Raw genomic sequence first — 15,688 nt, 5'->3', positions numbered from 1 at the left:
CAACAACCTGACTGCTGCCCTGGGCACAATCTTCAGATTATCTGTAGGGATTGTTTCACTGGAATGAGGAACTCCAGGGTGAGGAAACTCCATCTACCAATGCAGATTGACACTTTCTTTGTAATATAAGAATAGCTGCCTAGCCAGAGCCCTGTGAAGTTGTAACTTGCTCAGGGTCACACAACAGTATGTTTCAGAAGGGGGAGGCCAGCTCCACTTATCCTCTATGGCCTAGTGCCTCATTTAAAAATTTATTTTTATTTCAAGTTTCTTTTTTTTTTTTACTAACTACATGTAATAACAAATTTCCACACAAGTTTTCCTGAGATTGAATTTTTTATCTTTCTCTGTCGCTTCTCCCCCTTCAAGGGATCTGGGTTTTACATATATTATCATACAAAATATTACCATACTCTTCATTTTTGTAAGTGAGAAATCTTATAAAACCCAAACCCCAAAACATAAATCCAAATAAACTGAAAAATCATATGCTGTCATCTTCATTCTGACTCCAACAATTCTTTCTCTGGAACATTCTTTGTCATAAGTCACACAGAATTGTCCTAGATCAATTTATTGCCAATAATAACTAAGTCTATCACAATTGATCATTCCACAATATTGCTGTTACTGTGTACAATGTTTTCCTGATTCTGCTTATTTCACTGCATCAGTCCATGAAAGTCTTACTAGCTATTTCTGAGATCATCCTTTTCATCATTCCTTATTTAGCACAATAGTATCATCACCATCATATACCACAATTTGTTCAGCCTTTTCCTAATTAATAGACATCCCTTTTATTTCCAATTCTTTCCCACCACAAAAAGAGTAACTATATATATATATATATACATATATATATATTTATATATATATATATTTGTACAAGTGGATCTTTTCCCTTTTCACACTGCTCCTTTTTTAAACAAGCATAAAATGGGGGGAAATGGAGAGAATTCAACAAATTAAATATATGTACGTACTCCTTCCCTCTATGGTGTTAATATTATGGCTCAGGGAGAAAAAGATGGAGCTCATTTCTACTCTTTACTATGACAGTCCTTGTTAAGAAGTATGTGTCCAAGAGACAACTTAAACTTAGTGGGCCTTCTGGACTTTCTGCTACCTTCTCTTATCAACATCCTTGCTAAAAATGAACATAATACTTTGGCAGTAGTTTAACTAAATCAGGGGACAGCAGAACCAGCTAACCTGTCAATCTCATTCAGCAAACCTTTATGAAGTACCTAGTACTGATAAGACTGTGTTCAGCAAAGAGGAAAGGATTCATAAAGGTGAAAAGCAGCACAATCTCCATGCTGGCTCTTGCAATGCAATAGTGGAGATCTGACATGTCCATAGATAAGTGTGGTATGAGATACCATGAGATGGAAAGGACAAAGAGGACAAGTCTCCGAGATTGTGAGGCCCAGGAGGATCAGAAATTTAGAGTTAGAATCTTATCTACCATCCTCATTTTTTACAGAAGAAAACTGAACTTTAGAGAGCATTAGTGACTTGCTCTAGCTTAGGCAGGAAAAGGAACTCTGGTCTTCTGACTCCAGAATGCATGTTCCTTCTAATAAGTAGTACCATACCACTTATTTGGAAGAGATTTCAAGGAACAGAAGGGAACTAGGAGAAGTGACAGTGCTGAGTGCTAGGGAAGTCAAGAAAAGAGATGTTTGTCTTCATGGACATTTTCAAAAGAACGGGGATGAGCAAAGGAGTATAGATTTTGAGCTGGAAGGGATCTAAGAGGTCACTAAGTCTGATGCCTGCATTTTGTAGATGAGGAAATTGAGGTCTAAAGAAGAAGAGCCTAAGGGCTTCTAGACCACAAGTTCATTATCAGTTTCAACAAATTGCTTCTCAAAAAGGAAGGAGATTAAGAAAGCGATTACTTAATCTAGAAAGGGTGGATGGAGTTCCTTTCCTCCCCAATCCCTAAAGACCTAGATCAAAGGCATCATCAGTAAAGCATAACTTTTTAAAAGGAGAAGAAAGAAAATTGTGTGGCAGCTTGGAACAAGTGTGGACTCTTGGTAGTCAGTGACAAAGAAGGGAAGGGAGGGGAGGGACTCTCTTCTAAACTTTGTTTCATGTCCTGAATCAGGCCATCCAGTGCTCTGCAGATAGTAATGATGATAGCCCACAAGTCTGTAATTGTCTGAGGTTTAGAGCATGTCTCTCCTCCCCACCTTCCCTCCCAAATACAATGCTCTGGGTTAAATAGTTCTAGTGTTATCCTGTTTTATAATGAAGAAACTGGGTTTCAGAGGCAAAATGGCTCACCCAAGGTCACAGAGTCTGGAGGTGAATCCAATTCAGGTCCCTCCTCTCAATCCACTGCTCCTGTTCAACCATGCTTCAACTTAGAGACTTCTATGTTTGCTGCTTTCCTGAATCTGCCTTTGAGGGTGGTGGAGAACAGAATCATACCCATTTCCTGTTACTCTGTAGCTGGTGTAGGCCATTCTGCTACTACGCACTTTCTATGATACTTCAGATAAATGATTTCCTCTTTCTCTGACTCAGTTTCCTTTTCTCAAAGATGAGCAAATCAGATTAGATGTTCTCAAGTCCCTCAGCTTTAAAACTCTAGGAGTCTCTAAATGGTCAACAACATAGAAACAGGTTCTGATCAAGGACACATGTAAAACCCAGTGGAATTGGAGTGGAATTGGAAAAGGAGTGGGGGGAGGGGAGGGAAAGAATATGATTCTTGTAACCAAGGAATAATGTTCTAAATTGACTAAACAAACAAACAAACAAAAAAACAAAAACAACAACTCTATGAGTCTGTGACTTCATGAACTAGGGTCAACCTCAGTTTCCTATTCCTAAAAACCTCCATGAAATGAATCTTATAGGAAGATTAATCAGCTTTATGAGAAATAAGGTCTGGAAACGGAATGGTTTCTCTGTAGAATTTACCCATTCAAAGCCATGGGCACATTGAAATGCAGGCCTAAAATGTCCCTGGTCAATCTGGCAAATAAAATAATCTGCTAGTTTTCCCTTCCAGCCTGAGATGCAGGACATCAGAAAGATCAAGACATTCAAAACAAATAAATGCTTTTTGCATTTAACAAAGGCCAGAAAGGTTACCCAAGCTGGTTTTTTAAAAAAGCAGAATTTGTGGTTTTACCAGCACGATGCTGAAATGTCTGCTCCTGTTCAAAGCTAACATCCTAGCCCGGTGACTCAGCAAGTCATCTTTGCTGCCGCCTGGATGCCTTGCTCACTGGGGCTTTAGGAAACTGAAGACTTATTATTTCTCCCATGCTCAAAGTAAGCCCTAGGGGCCCATGCTGAGATAGTTTCAAATCCTCCTTTCTCCTTTTATTGTACGTTGGAAAAGAAGAAGAAGAAAAAGAGAGAGAGCAAGGAAAAAAAGGGAGACATCAAGGTAGGGTACAAGGAAGCCCTTCCTAGCAGAACCAGTTAATTCTAGCAGGAAACAGTACTGAACAAGGTGAGTTGGAGACAGCTACTGTTGCAAGGTTCTTAGATACTTCTACCCACGCTTGGAGCCCTAACAAACTTTACACGTCAAACTATCACTCTCTGTCTGGCTCTCTCTTGTTAATGATTAGAGGAGATGCCCTCAAATCTTGTCTAAAACCCAGAGGGTGCCACATACTCTTGCTATCTCCCCAGGAATCTGTGTGCAGAGGCACAAACCTCAGCTAGTGGCTGAGAGAGGAACACACCCCACTCTGAAGAACAGAATTGATTCATCCTGGGCCTCAAAGGAGGGGGGGAAGCTCAGATCAGATTAAAGGAAGAATGGCCTTTTGGCAATAACTAAATGGAATTCCTCTTCTCCACTACAAAAACATTTTGGACAGTGATTTAATCTGCAGTCTGTGGTTTTGTTTTTCATTTTTTCAAAAATATTTTAATAAAAAATATTTTGATAAATGTATTTCAAGAAAATTGGTTTCCTTTGCAGTCTGATGTATTTTATTTTATGTACTTGAAAACATTCTGAAAAGGAGTTCAAAGACTGCCAAAGGGGTCCATGACCCCAAACATTAAAAAATCCTTATCTTCCATTTTAGAATGGATACTAGATAGGGGTTCCAAGGCAGCAAGGGTTTAGGCGATTAGGATTAAGTGACTTGCCCAGGGTCACACAGCTAGGAAATATCTGAGACCAGATTTGAAACTAGTCAGTCCTCCTGACTCCAGGCCTGGCTCTCTACCCACTGACCCCAGACATTTTACCAATCCTTGATTTAGAATCATAGATCTGAAGCCAGAAGGGGCTCTAAAGGTCAGCTAGTCCAAACATCTTGTTTTTGAGAGCAGAAAACTCAGTCAGGGACAGGTGAAAGTCTTGGTCCAGGTTCATCCAGGTCTTAGAGGACCACAGATATAGAATAAAATAGACCTCTGGAAACTGAGTCTCAGGAAAGTGATTGGCAGAGCCTGCCTGACTCTAAAGCTTTCTCCTTCTTCCATGGCATTTTGGTAAGACATTGACAATCCTCAGTTCAATAGTTTTTCAGCTGTCAATGAACAGAATCCAATTTGACACCCAATTTAATAATCTCTACAACCTTTTTATGCACAAGATTACATTTGAGATCACAGACTTAGAACCAGAAGGAACCTTCTAGATTTCTCCCCTTTTCCCCCCCCTTTTTTACTCTTTTTCTTTTTTTAAATCCTTGCCTTCTCTCTTGGAATCAATACCGTGTATCAATTTCAATGCAGAAGAGTAGTAAGGGCTAGGCATTGGAGGTTAAGTGACTTGCCCAGGGTCACACATCTAGTCAATATATGAGGCCAAATTTGAACCCAGGACCTCCCATCTCTGAGACTGGCTTTCAATCCACTGACCAACCTACCTTGCCCCCTTTTTTTCCTCTTTAAAAAATATTTGTTATATGTGATGGCTCTGTAGAAATTTAATACTAGCCCATATCCCTTTCTTTGGCAGCCCAAGACAGTCTTTGGATTTTAAAGGGAAAAAAGTTTAATCTTAAGATTAAAGCTACAACTTGCTTCTTCCCTTACACTGTCATTGGATAAAAGAGGAGAAGAAGCCCTTTGCTTATCTGTAAATGTCTCTTAAGATAGAGTTTTTCTAAAGGTCTCATGACTTCTGGCATGTGGAAGACCTGCCTCTTGTCCAGAGCGATGGTGACCTCCTGTTCAGAGAGCCTCGGGAAGGGGACCTCACAATGAGCATAAACTGGAGTACTAGGAAGAAGTCGGGGCCTTTTTCCAGGGAATCCAGAATGGGCAGGCATGTATCAGCCTGGCTCTTGGAAGGAAAGGAAAGGCAGTTGGCTATACATGGCTACTGCCTTTTAACTTGGCCCACTTTTTATTATTTAATGAATAATTAGAAAGTAAGATAAGACTCCAGAGAATTGTAATCACAACAACTCTTTAAGAGGGGAAGGGATAGGAAAAATTATGGGAATGTTAAAAAAAGATATCATTAAATACTCTTTTTTTTTTAGCTCTTAGCTTCGGTCTTAGTGTCAATTCTAAGAGTGGCAAGGGCTAGGGAATTGGGATTAAGTGACTTGTCCAGAGTCATACAGCTAACAAGTGTCTGAGCACAGATTTGAACTCAGGTCCTCCCCACTCCAGGTCTGGCAACTCTATTCACTTTAGTATCTAGCTGCTCCAATAAACACTTATTTTTATTTTATTTTATTTTTAAACCCTTACCTTCAATACTATGTATTGGCTCCAAGGCAGAAGAGTGGTAAGGACTGAGCAGTGGGGGTTAAGGGACTTGCCCAGGGTCACATAGCTAGGACGTGTCTGAGGTCAGATTTGAACCCAGGACTTCCCATCTCTAGGCCTGGCTCTCCATCCCCTAAGGTACCCAGCTGCCCCCAAACATTTATTTTTAAAAAACCCAAATGCTTTGCAGAGATTTTTGGAGCCTGTGTATAGACATTCTCTAACTGATTCAGCATCTTTAATTGGTTCAATAGCTGGAATTTGGGACACCTTCAAAAGAGCAGAGTTCAGCTGTTGTCAAATGCCCTCTCTTGGATCTCAGCTCTCGGTTTTGACTTTTTTCCTGACCAGGATCGGGTGAGAGGCCTTAAACCTCCTCACTGTGAGCCCCATAAAAACAGACTCAATCGGTTCTTTTATTTTAAGTGAAGTTTGGGAGACTGCAATCTCTCCAGTTTGAAAAGGTCAGGAAAAGGAGGAATGAGGGAGTCCATAAATCAGATCCATGCCAGCTTTTGTAGTCAGCTCAACAGTGAAGCTGGGATAAGCAAGTGACCTTCAGACCTGGCCAGAGGTGGCTGAGCTAGGACCCATCCAGCAGCAAAGCCACATTTGAACATGAACCCGGTGGGACCAATACAATGTACAAACTGTGCTAAGTCTTGGGAGGGACCCACTCCCCTAGTGTTTCGGGGAAGTGTATATATTTATTTTCTTTCTATATCTTTGAAATATGGAAGGTCAGAGTTTAAATTTAAAAAAAAAAAGCTTTTTCAAAAGAAGGAAAGAAACTAACATTTAGGAAGCACCTACTATGCGCCCAGCACTGGGCTAAGTACTTTACAAATATTATCTCATTTAATACAGCAACCCTGGAAAGTAGGCACTATTATTATTCCCATTTGACAGTTGAGGAAATCGAAATAAAGAAAGGTTGAGTGACTTGTCCAGGATCACAAAACTACCCAGAGTATGGGGTAGTATTTGAACTGAGGTCTTATTGACTTCAGGCTCATGGAGCTACGCTCTGAGCCACCCGTTGCCTCTGTGAACCTATGTCTCGGGCTAATTGGTAAGAATTCAAGAAGGTGAGCCATTTAGCTACAACTTCGTTTCCTCTTTGGGTTTCATTTTTAGAGAGAAAGTCAAGGTTGATGCTATTGTCTCCCAGTATTCCGTCAACTTGTCCATACTGGTATAGGTATTCAAAGAGGAAGAGCACCTCTGCTGGGAGGACTCACCAAGTCCTTTTCGGAGCTTCTTTCTTCCTTTGGCGAACACCTGGCACTCAACGGCTCCAAGAAGATGTAGCGTGCCATATCTTGGCAGATGGGCTAAACCAGGGTCAGGATAACTTCCTGGATTCCTACCCTCAGAATGGACCAATGAGAACAATTTGTTCCAACAGCTATGAAAGTAACTCAAGCAGGTACTGTGAGGCTCTTGGAAGTTGGTCAGCCATTGAAGATGTGAAGGTCATCATCAACATCTCAGGCCATCGCCGGTCATCCTGACTTTTGTCTTGCCAGTGGACTTGGATGACTCTGGAAGAGACAGCGAAGCCAATGACTCTGGGAAACTTTGGCTCGCTTAAATCCAATTCATGAACAAGTCAAGATAGAACCTGGTAAAGTCGATGGTCCTCTTCCAGAACGAAGGACAGACAAGAAGTTTGTGTTTATACACAATCTAAAAATGATGGCACTCTTAGGATTTCCATCCCTGCCAGCATCACAAGAGGAATGGAAAGTGGCCACATAGAACTGAGGACCCTTTTATATTTTTTCTTTGTTTCAGTAGTTGTTGTACACAGAGTATTCATCGCCAGGCAGCCAGTGTCCTGGGTATGAGCCTCGGTGCACTTAACTAGGTTGGCCTTGGAAAACAGCCAAAGACTGTGACCAGGGGCAAGACTGGAAGCCTTTCCAGCTCCTTAGAACCTGCCAGAGCTCATGCAACAGAGCCACAGCCTTGTGTGAGTCAGTAACTCAGGGAAGATGAATAGGAGAACAAATAGAAGTGGTTTTTCAGTGGAGTAGGCTATGGGTCACCTGGACAGCAAGAGGAAGTGGATGAAGAGTTCAGGAAAGAGATTACAAGCCTGGCACAGTCATATAATATAGTAATTACAAGGGTCTTCAATTATCCATACATCTGCTGGCACTCTGTCTCTGCCAAAAGCAGAGCAGTTAATAACTCGGCATTGCCTTAATGAGAATTTCATTGTGATTAGGGGCTGGCGAATATGTACAGTATCCTTGGCTTATGTAGTCTCCACATGGAAGAAGCTACTTCTGGAAAGACATTGTGATTTACTAGAAATTAAGATTACTAGCTCTGCTAGTAATCAAAAATGGGAGATGGTTTTTATTCTGCTAACCACATGATGCAGAGATGAACTGTTGATTACCTGTGTCCATTGGGTTTTGGGGAGCCCCAAGTTTGCCCCTGGCCCTTGGGAACTTACTTTAAGGGAAGCCCCAGATTAACCTTGTTTTAGACTGAAAAATAGACCTTAAAGTATGCAATCATCCCAGTTTATGTGGGATTAGTAGACATAATCAAAATGTTATAAAAATTAAAATTAGTGTCAATAAATAAAATATTAGATTTAGGAGGTTTATTAAATGATCATTAGAAATCAAGGAATAAAGAGGATACAAAATAAAGACTACATGCCCAGGGCTGATTAGTCATTTTCAAAATCCCCACTCACCACCATCATCATGCTGGCTACATGCCAAAGAGAGGGAGAGCCTCAACGCCCACTGACTTTTTCCTCTGTCTACAGGAAGTACATAATGACAGGAAGTCAGTGGGTTCCCAGGAAATGTAGTTCTTTTTTAGGGTAACAGATTTTCAATTATACAATGTTACATACCTTTTTGTCTTAGAGTTTCTCCCATTGTATCAGAGACCTCTTCCAGGTAGCCCAGCCCTTGGCTAGACTCTTCCTTTTGTATCCATTGTAAGGCATCAGCCTCTCCCTGATAGTCCAACCCTGGACTCCTCATTTCCTTATAGCCATTATAAAGCCAATTAGTCATACTTCCTTGTCTTTAGTTCTCCAAAAGGTATACAAGATCCCTATGTTCTATTGTTCTTTGGAGAATCATCTTTGGTGGTCATTCTCTCAGAGACACTTTCCCCAAATTCCCCGGAGTTTTTACTCTGTACAATATTTAGCGCTGGGCTCTGTGTGGCGGACTGGTCTCTCTTTCTGATTAAAGAATTGGTTTTATGACCACTTTATGACACACTTCTGTGTTTTTCCAAGTTGACACCTGCATAGCAAGAACTGGGGTATACTAACAGCCAAATGAAGTCCAGCCTTCTTCTTGCCTGGTTTAGTGAGGAGGCAAGAACAGCTAAAATGTTCTCTGTGGAGAGAAAGATTTCTTGGACCTCTTTCCTTTTTGGAGTCACCACCAAGCATCCTCTGCTATTGCTTTTGTCTCTATGGCATGCTTTATCTCCTCTTTTAGTTTGATTGAATGATTAGAATGAATTAGATAGATAGATAGATAGATAGATAGATAGATAGATAGATAGATAGATAGAATTAGATTAGAATGATTGAATGATTGAATTGAAAGTCAGGAATGACTTTATGAGCTTCAAGTGATCAGAGAGATGAACCCCCAGTTGAGTGGGAGCCAGAGTCTGTGCCCAGTTTTGTGGCCAGCTAGCCTAATAGCTTTGCTTCAAAGAATGACTTGTAGGACTCAACCCAGCACCAAGGCTCTAAGGAATAAGCTGAGGAACTTAGCCCAGCAGTAGCTAGGATAAGGACTCATCCAGAGGCTATATATGCTGCGTTTAGAAGTGAATTTGGTGGAACCGATGCCATGTGGAAACTGCTTTAAGTTTGAATCCACTCTCCCCAGGGACTGAGGCATTCAAGGGGGCAGTGTGCCTCCAGGTACTTGAGGAAGATAATTGTACTTCTGCTCTTACTGTAGCAAATATTCCTTTGTAAAAATTAACTGGCGTGAGATGGTTAAAGTAGAATCAGGGGACCAATTAGTTGTTGTGTCAGATTTTGTGACCCCATAGACCATAGCACACCAGCCAAACTGTCCCGAGGGTTTTCTTGGCAGATACTGGAGTGGTTTGCCATTTTCTTCTCCAATGGACCAGCTTTTGTCAGAACTTTCTGCAATGATCTGTCCATCCTATATAGCCTAGCTCAGTTTCATTGAACTCGTTACGCTCCTTTGCAAAACAAGGCAGTGATCTAGGAGGGAGAAGGGGCCGATAGTCATGGTTTAAAATGAGGGTAACACAGCAGAATGTGTACTTGAGCAAACAGCATTAGAGAAAGCCAGTCTTCTTCTGGAAGAGTGAATCCAGAGTCCCTAATCCTTCCAAAGCAAGAGGAGAGTCTCTCATGGATCTGATTCTCACTAACTAGGAGGAATTGCTGGCTGGGCTAGAAATGATGGGAAAATAACCGCTCTTTCCTGGAGGAGAAGCAATCTGGGTATATATCCTAGAGATTTCGAAGCATTCCCAAGGATAGGTAAGATCCCATGGACTCAAATTCTACAGTGGAAGTCAGCCTAGAAGGAAACTCTCAAGAATGCAATTCTGAACACACAAAGGGAAACAATTTCTATGTGGATGAAAAGTGGAGGACGAGGAGATATCTGATGAGAATGATGGGAATGGATGGAGCATGAAGGGTCTAAATTAAAAAAGAATATGGACCCCAAGACAGGTAACAATGGACGAATACCTACAATGTGGCATAATCCTGTAAGAATAGTGACTGGGGAGTTAAGAGACAGAACTGGGTAAGGAAATCTAAGTGTAACATAACCCTTGGACTCCATCTCCCAGAATCCTTTCCCCTTCATTCACTTTTGAGTCCTTACATTATTGTTTTTAAGTTGTGTGTAACTCCTCCCTTGTTCTCTGTTTCTCTAGCCTTTTATTTTCCTTTTTGCTTCAAGTTATTTTCAATAAATCTTAGTAAACATAATACTTGGAGTATTTTGGATATTAATTTTACTTCTTACAAACATTACATGTTTGTGTGGAATCTGAGGGGATCTAGTCCTCCTTCACTGTCCCCTCTCTTCAGGTAAAATGAGCTATAGTAATAGTAGCCTCTAGGAGCAATCATGACCTCAGCAGCGCCAAGGCTTCTAATAATGCATTTAAAAAAAAATAAACTCTTACCTTCTGTCTTGGAGTCAATACTGTGTATTGGCTCCAAGGCAGAAGAGAGGTAAGGGCTAGGCAATGGGGGTCAAGTGACTTGCCCAGGGTCACACAGCTGGGAAGTGTCTGAGGTCATATTTGAACCCAGGACCTCCCATCTCTAGACCTGGCTCTCCATCCACTGAGCCACCCAGCTGCCCCCCTAATAGTGCATTCTTCCAAGAGTCAGGGAGGGAGGGAGGGAAGAAGCATTGATTCAGCACCTATTATGTGTTAGGTACTATGCTGAGCACTTTACAAATACTATCTCATTTGATCCTCACACTATATAGAAACTATTATTTTCCCCTTTTATGGTTAAGGAAACTGAGGCAGAAAGAGATTAAATGACTTACCCAAGGTCCTATATGTAACTAAGAAGGGTCATTTGCATAACTGAATTGGAGCAGCAATGGATAGAGAGCTGATTTTGGAATCAGGAAGATTTGTCTTCAAGAAATCAAATCCAGGGGGCAGCTGGGTGGTTCAGTGGATTCAGAGCCAGGCCTAGAGATGGGAGGTCCTGGGTTCAAATGTGGCCTCAGACACTTCCCAGCTGTGTGACCCTGGGCAAGTCACTTGACCCCCATTGCCTAGCCTTTACCACTCCTGCCAATACACAGTATTGACTCCAAGACAGAAGGTGAGGGTTTAAAAAAAAAGAAAAGAAAAAGAAAAAAAGAAATCAAATCCAGCCTCAGACACTTACAAACTGTTGTGTGACCCTCAGCAAGTTACTTAACCCTAACTGCCTCAGTTTCTTACTTGTAAAATGAGCCAGAGAAGGAAATGGCAAACCATTCCAGTATGTTTGCCAAGAAAACCCCAGAGTCTGCTGTAACTGGAAAATGACTGAAGAACAACAAAAATAACTGAGCTGTGTCTTGGTAGCCTGCCAGAAAAGCTCCCAGTCCAAAACTGGAAAGTGCTAGTGTAGACAATCTATGAATTCCAAAAATCCCCTAAGGGCCATCCCTCCTGCACACTCTAATCTCAAGATAAACATGCCCCCCAACAAAAGACAGACTCATTTGTAGAAAGAGAATCAGGCTTACAAGCTACCAGGTACAGTGGGGAATAGCAAAAAGAGAACATGGTGGAAGGTTTTCATCTCCACTAAAAAGAGAAAGATCAAAGTGGGTATCAGATCACCGCTAGAGGTTGATAGCACAATGATAACTAACAATAAAGAAAAAGCAGACTTGCTTTGTTCTTACTATACTTCTGTCCCAGGGAATGACCTTTGGGAGGGAAAGACAAAATAAAAATGGTCAAAGGGAGTCAATAGCCAAGATAAGTAGGGAGATAATAAGAGAGCAGAGCCTAGAGAGCCTCCATCCCCTTAATGAATTCAAGCCTCCTGGTCCAGAGGAGCAGTGACCTTGGATGCTGAAAGAAAGCTGGTGGCTGTGATTTTTGAGCCACTAAAGGTGGATGTAGGAGAATGGCAGAAAAACTGACGGATCAAAGAAGGACAAATGTTTTCCCAGTTAAAAAAGGAAAAAGGAAGAGTAATATCTGCAAACTCCAGATCAGCGGGCTTGACTTCGATTCCTCTCCAAATTCTGGAGTGGATTATTAAAGAGATGGTTAGAGGCTGGAAGTAGTTATCAGAAGAGCCTGCTAAGCTTCACCAAGTACGAGTCATGCCAGGCTAAGCTCACTATTACTTAGTTACTTTTCTGACAGGGTTACTGGAGTGATAGAGCATTTTTCTTTTCTTTCTTTTTTTTTTGGCTAAAGATATGATACATGAATAACCCAGTGGAATTGCTTGTCAGTTCTGGGAGGGGGGAGGAAAGAGCAGGGGGAGGGTGGAATCATGAATCATGTGACCATGGAAAATTATTCCAAATTAATTAATTAAAAAGATATTCTTAGATTTGGAATAACGAATCATGTGACCATGGAAAATTATTCCAAATAAATTAATTAATAAAAAAGATATTCTTAGATTTGGAATCATGAATCATGTGACCATGGAAAATTATTCCAAATAAATTAATTAATAAAAAAGATATTCTTAGATTTGGAATCCTGAATCATGTGACCATGGAAAATTATTCCAAATAAATGAATTAATAAAAAAAACATTCTTAGATTTGGAATCGTGAATCATGTGACCATGGAAAATTATTCCAAGTAAATGAATTAATAAAAAAGATATACTTAGATCTGGAATCATGAATCATGTGACCATGGAAAATTATTCCAAATAAATGAATTAATAAAAAAGATATTCTTAGATTTAGAATCATAAATCATGTGACCATGGAAAATTATTCCAAATTAATTAATAAAAAAGATATACTTAGATTTGGAATCATGAATCATGTGACCATGGAAAATTATTCCAAATAAATGAATTAATAAAAAAGACATGTTATACTTAGATTTGATTTTATTTCTTCTCTTTTCAAAATGGCTTTCTCTATCTGGTCCAGGCTGGAAATACGGAGGGAGACAGGCTGTTCATTCTGGCTGTCTGTGACTTTCAAACCTGTCCTCTCCTCTCTTCTCTTCTCCGTCAGTCTGCTAGAAAGCATTTGATAAAGTATCTCGTGCCATCTTTGCGGGCTCAGTGGACAAATAGGGACTCTGCACAAGTAGATGGCCTTGAAATGTTTGGATCATCAGAGCCAAGTAGCACTTGTTAATCGTTAAATGTCAGCTTGGCAGGAGGTCTCCAGGAAAGCGCCCCAGCCTAATGGGCTTTGCCCTGTGCTGTTTTCACAGTGTTGCCAATGACCCGGATAAAGGCATAAGTCAAACCCTTCTCCAATCTGCTGATGATACAAAGCTGGGAAGGATAGCTAAAGATGAAGAAGATAGCCAGGATCCCCATAGATCTTCCCGAGCTGGAACACTGGGCAGAATCCAACAAGATGAGATTGAACAGCCCTACATGGAAAGTCTTCCAATTGGGTTCAAAAAAGCAGTCCTCCATGGTAAGACGAGAGTGTGGTTCAGTGGGCAGAAATCCGGATTTGGAACCACAGAGCCTGCATTTGGATCTTGGACAAAATATTCGAGCTGCTGGGGCTGCAGTATTGTCCTCTGTAAAATCAGTTACATTGGAGGGTCCTTCTAGTGATCATAAATACAGGCGGGAGGAGGCTCAGTCAGATAATAGCTTTTTTTTTTTTTTAAAGGCAATGTGGGTGAGTGACTTGCCCAGGGTCACCTAGCTAGGAAGTATCTCAAACCCAGGACCTCCCATCTGGCTCTCCATTCACTGAGCTACCCAGCTGCCCCCATAACAGCTTTTCTGAAAAAGATCTAATACACGGCAAGCTCAATCTGAATCAACAATGTGACAGGGCAGCTCCTAAAGCTAGTGCCATTTGGGGCTGTATTAAGCAAGGCAGGAATAAGGAGGGGGGAGCATCCCTCTACTCTGCCCCTGCTGCACTACTACATTTTATTGTGGGCTTGTGGGCGCTGTGCCTGGGCCAGAGCAGGAGAGCCCACAGGAGAGGGCAGCCTCCACAGGGAGGTTCTCAAACCCCTGCTGTCTGTGTGGTGACAGTTCAAGCACTGGACATTGTGAGCCTGGACAGGCCTGGGCAGGGCGGGGCAGACAGAGGCCTTCTGGTATTTGGCAGGAAGATTAGACTCCCTTTGCTTGGACCCAGAGGGCAGAGCCAGGAGCACTCCAGGTGGAGAGGAGCAGAGGAAAAGTTTGGTTGGAGGTCATGATGCCGTCATTTGTCACTGCCTTCTCCGGCTCACTTGACAGAAGAAGAAGCTGAGGCAAACAGGGTTAAATAACTTGCCCAGGATCACACAACTAGTGCATATCTGAGACCTGGTTTGACTGCACTTTAAGGGCTCACCCTCCATCTCCAGAGAATTAGAGCCCTCCACAAGGAGAGTAGACCGCCCGGGGAGCTCATGTGGTCCCCACCCTCTGGAGGTTTTCAAGCAGAGTGCCAAGGCTTGGGGTTGTTGTAGAAAAGGCTCTTGGGAAGTGTAAGTTAGACTGGAGAGTCTCAAGAGTCCCTAATGTATAATACTTCATCTCCTGTCTCCCTGGTCTTGCAATGTCTTATCTCCCACACCTGGAATGTACTCCCTCTTTACCTAGGCCCCATAGAATCTCTGTCTTTTTGAAGATGCAGCTCAAGTACTATCTTCTACATGAAGTCTTTCTTTCTCTCTTTCTTTCTTTCTTCCTTCCTTTCTTCCTTCTTCCTTCCTTTCTTCCTTCCTTTCCTTCCTTCCTTCCTTTTTTCTTTCTTTTTTCTTCCTTCCTTCCTTCCTTCATTTCTTCTTCCTTCCTTCCTTCCTTCCTTCCTTCCTTCCTTCCTTCCTTCCTTCCTTCCTTCCTTCCTTCCTTCCTTCCTTCCTTCCTTCCTTTCTTCCTTCCTTCCTTTCTTTCTTTCTTTCTTTCTTTCTTTCTTTCTTTCTTTCTTTCTTTCTTTCTTTCTTTCTTTCTTTCTTTCTTTCTTTCTTTCTTTCTTTCTTTCTTTCTTTCTTTCTTTCTTTCTTTCTTTCTTTCTTTCTTTCTTTCTTTCTTTCTTTCTTTCCTTCTTTCCTTCCTTCCTTCCTTCCTTCCTTCCTTCCTTCCTTCCTTCCTTCCTTCCTTCCTTCTCTCTTCCCTCCTTGTATTTAACTGTATTTAGTTATTTATATGTTTATACTTATTCACTTTAAACATGTTATATATATTTCACATGTACTTGTTATTTCTCCTTATTTTAAACAGGGATTATTTTATTTCCTATTTCTCAGCATGGTGCATTGCTGGCACACAGTAGGGGGTTTA

Source organism: Monodelphis domestica, chromosome 4, assembly GCF_027887165.1.
Source record: "Monodelphis domestica isolate mMonDom1 chromosome 4, mMonDom1.pri, whole genome shotgun sequence".
Taxonomy (NCBI): Eukaryota; Metazoa; Chordata; class Mammalia; order Didelphimorphia; family Didelphidae; genus Monodelphis; species Monodelphis domestica.
Note: the sequence above shows the minus strand (reverse complement) of the source record.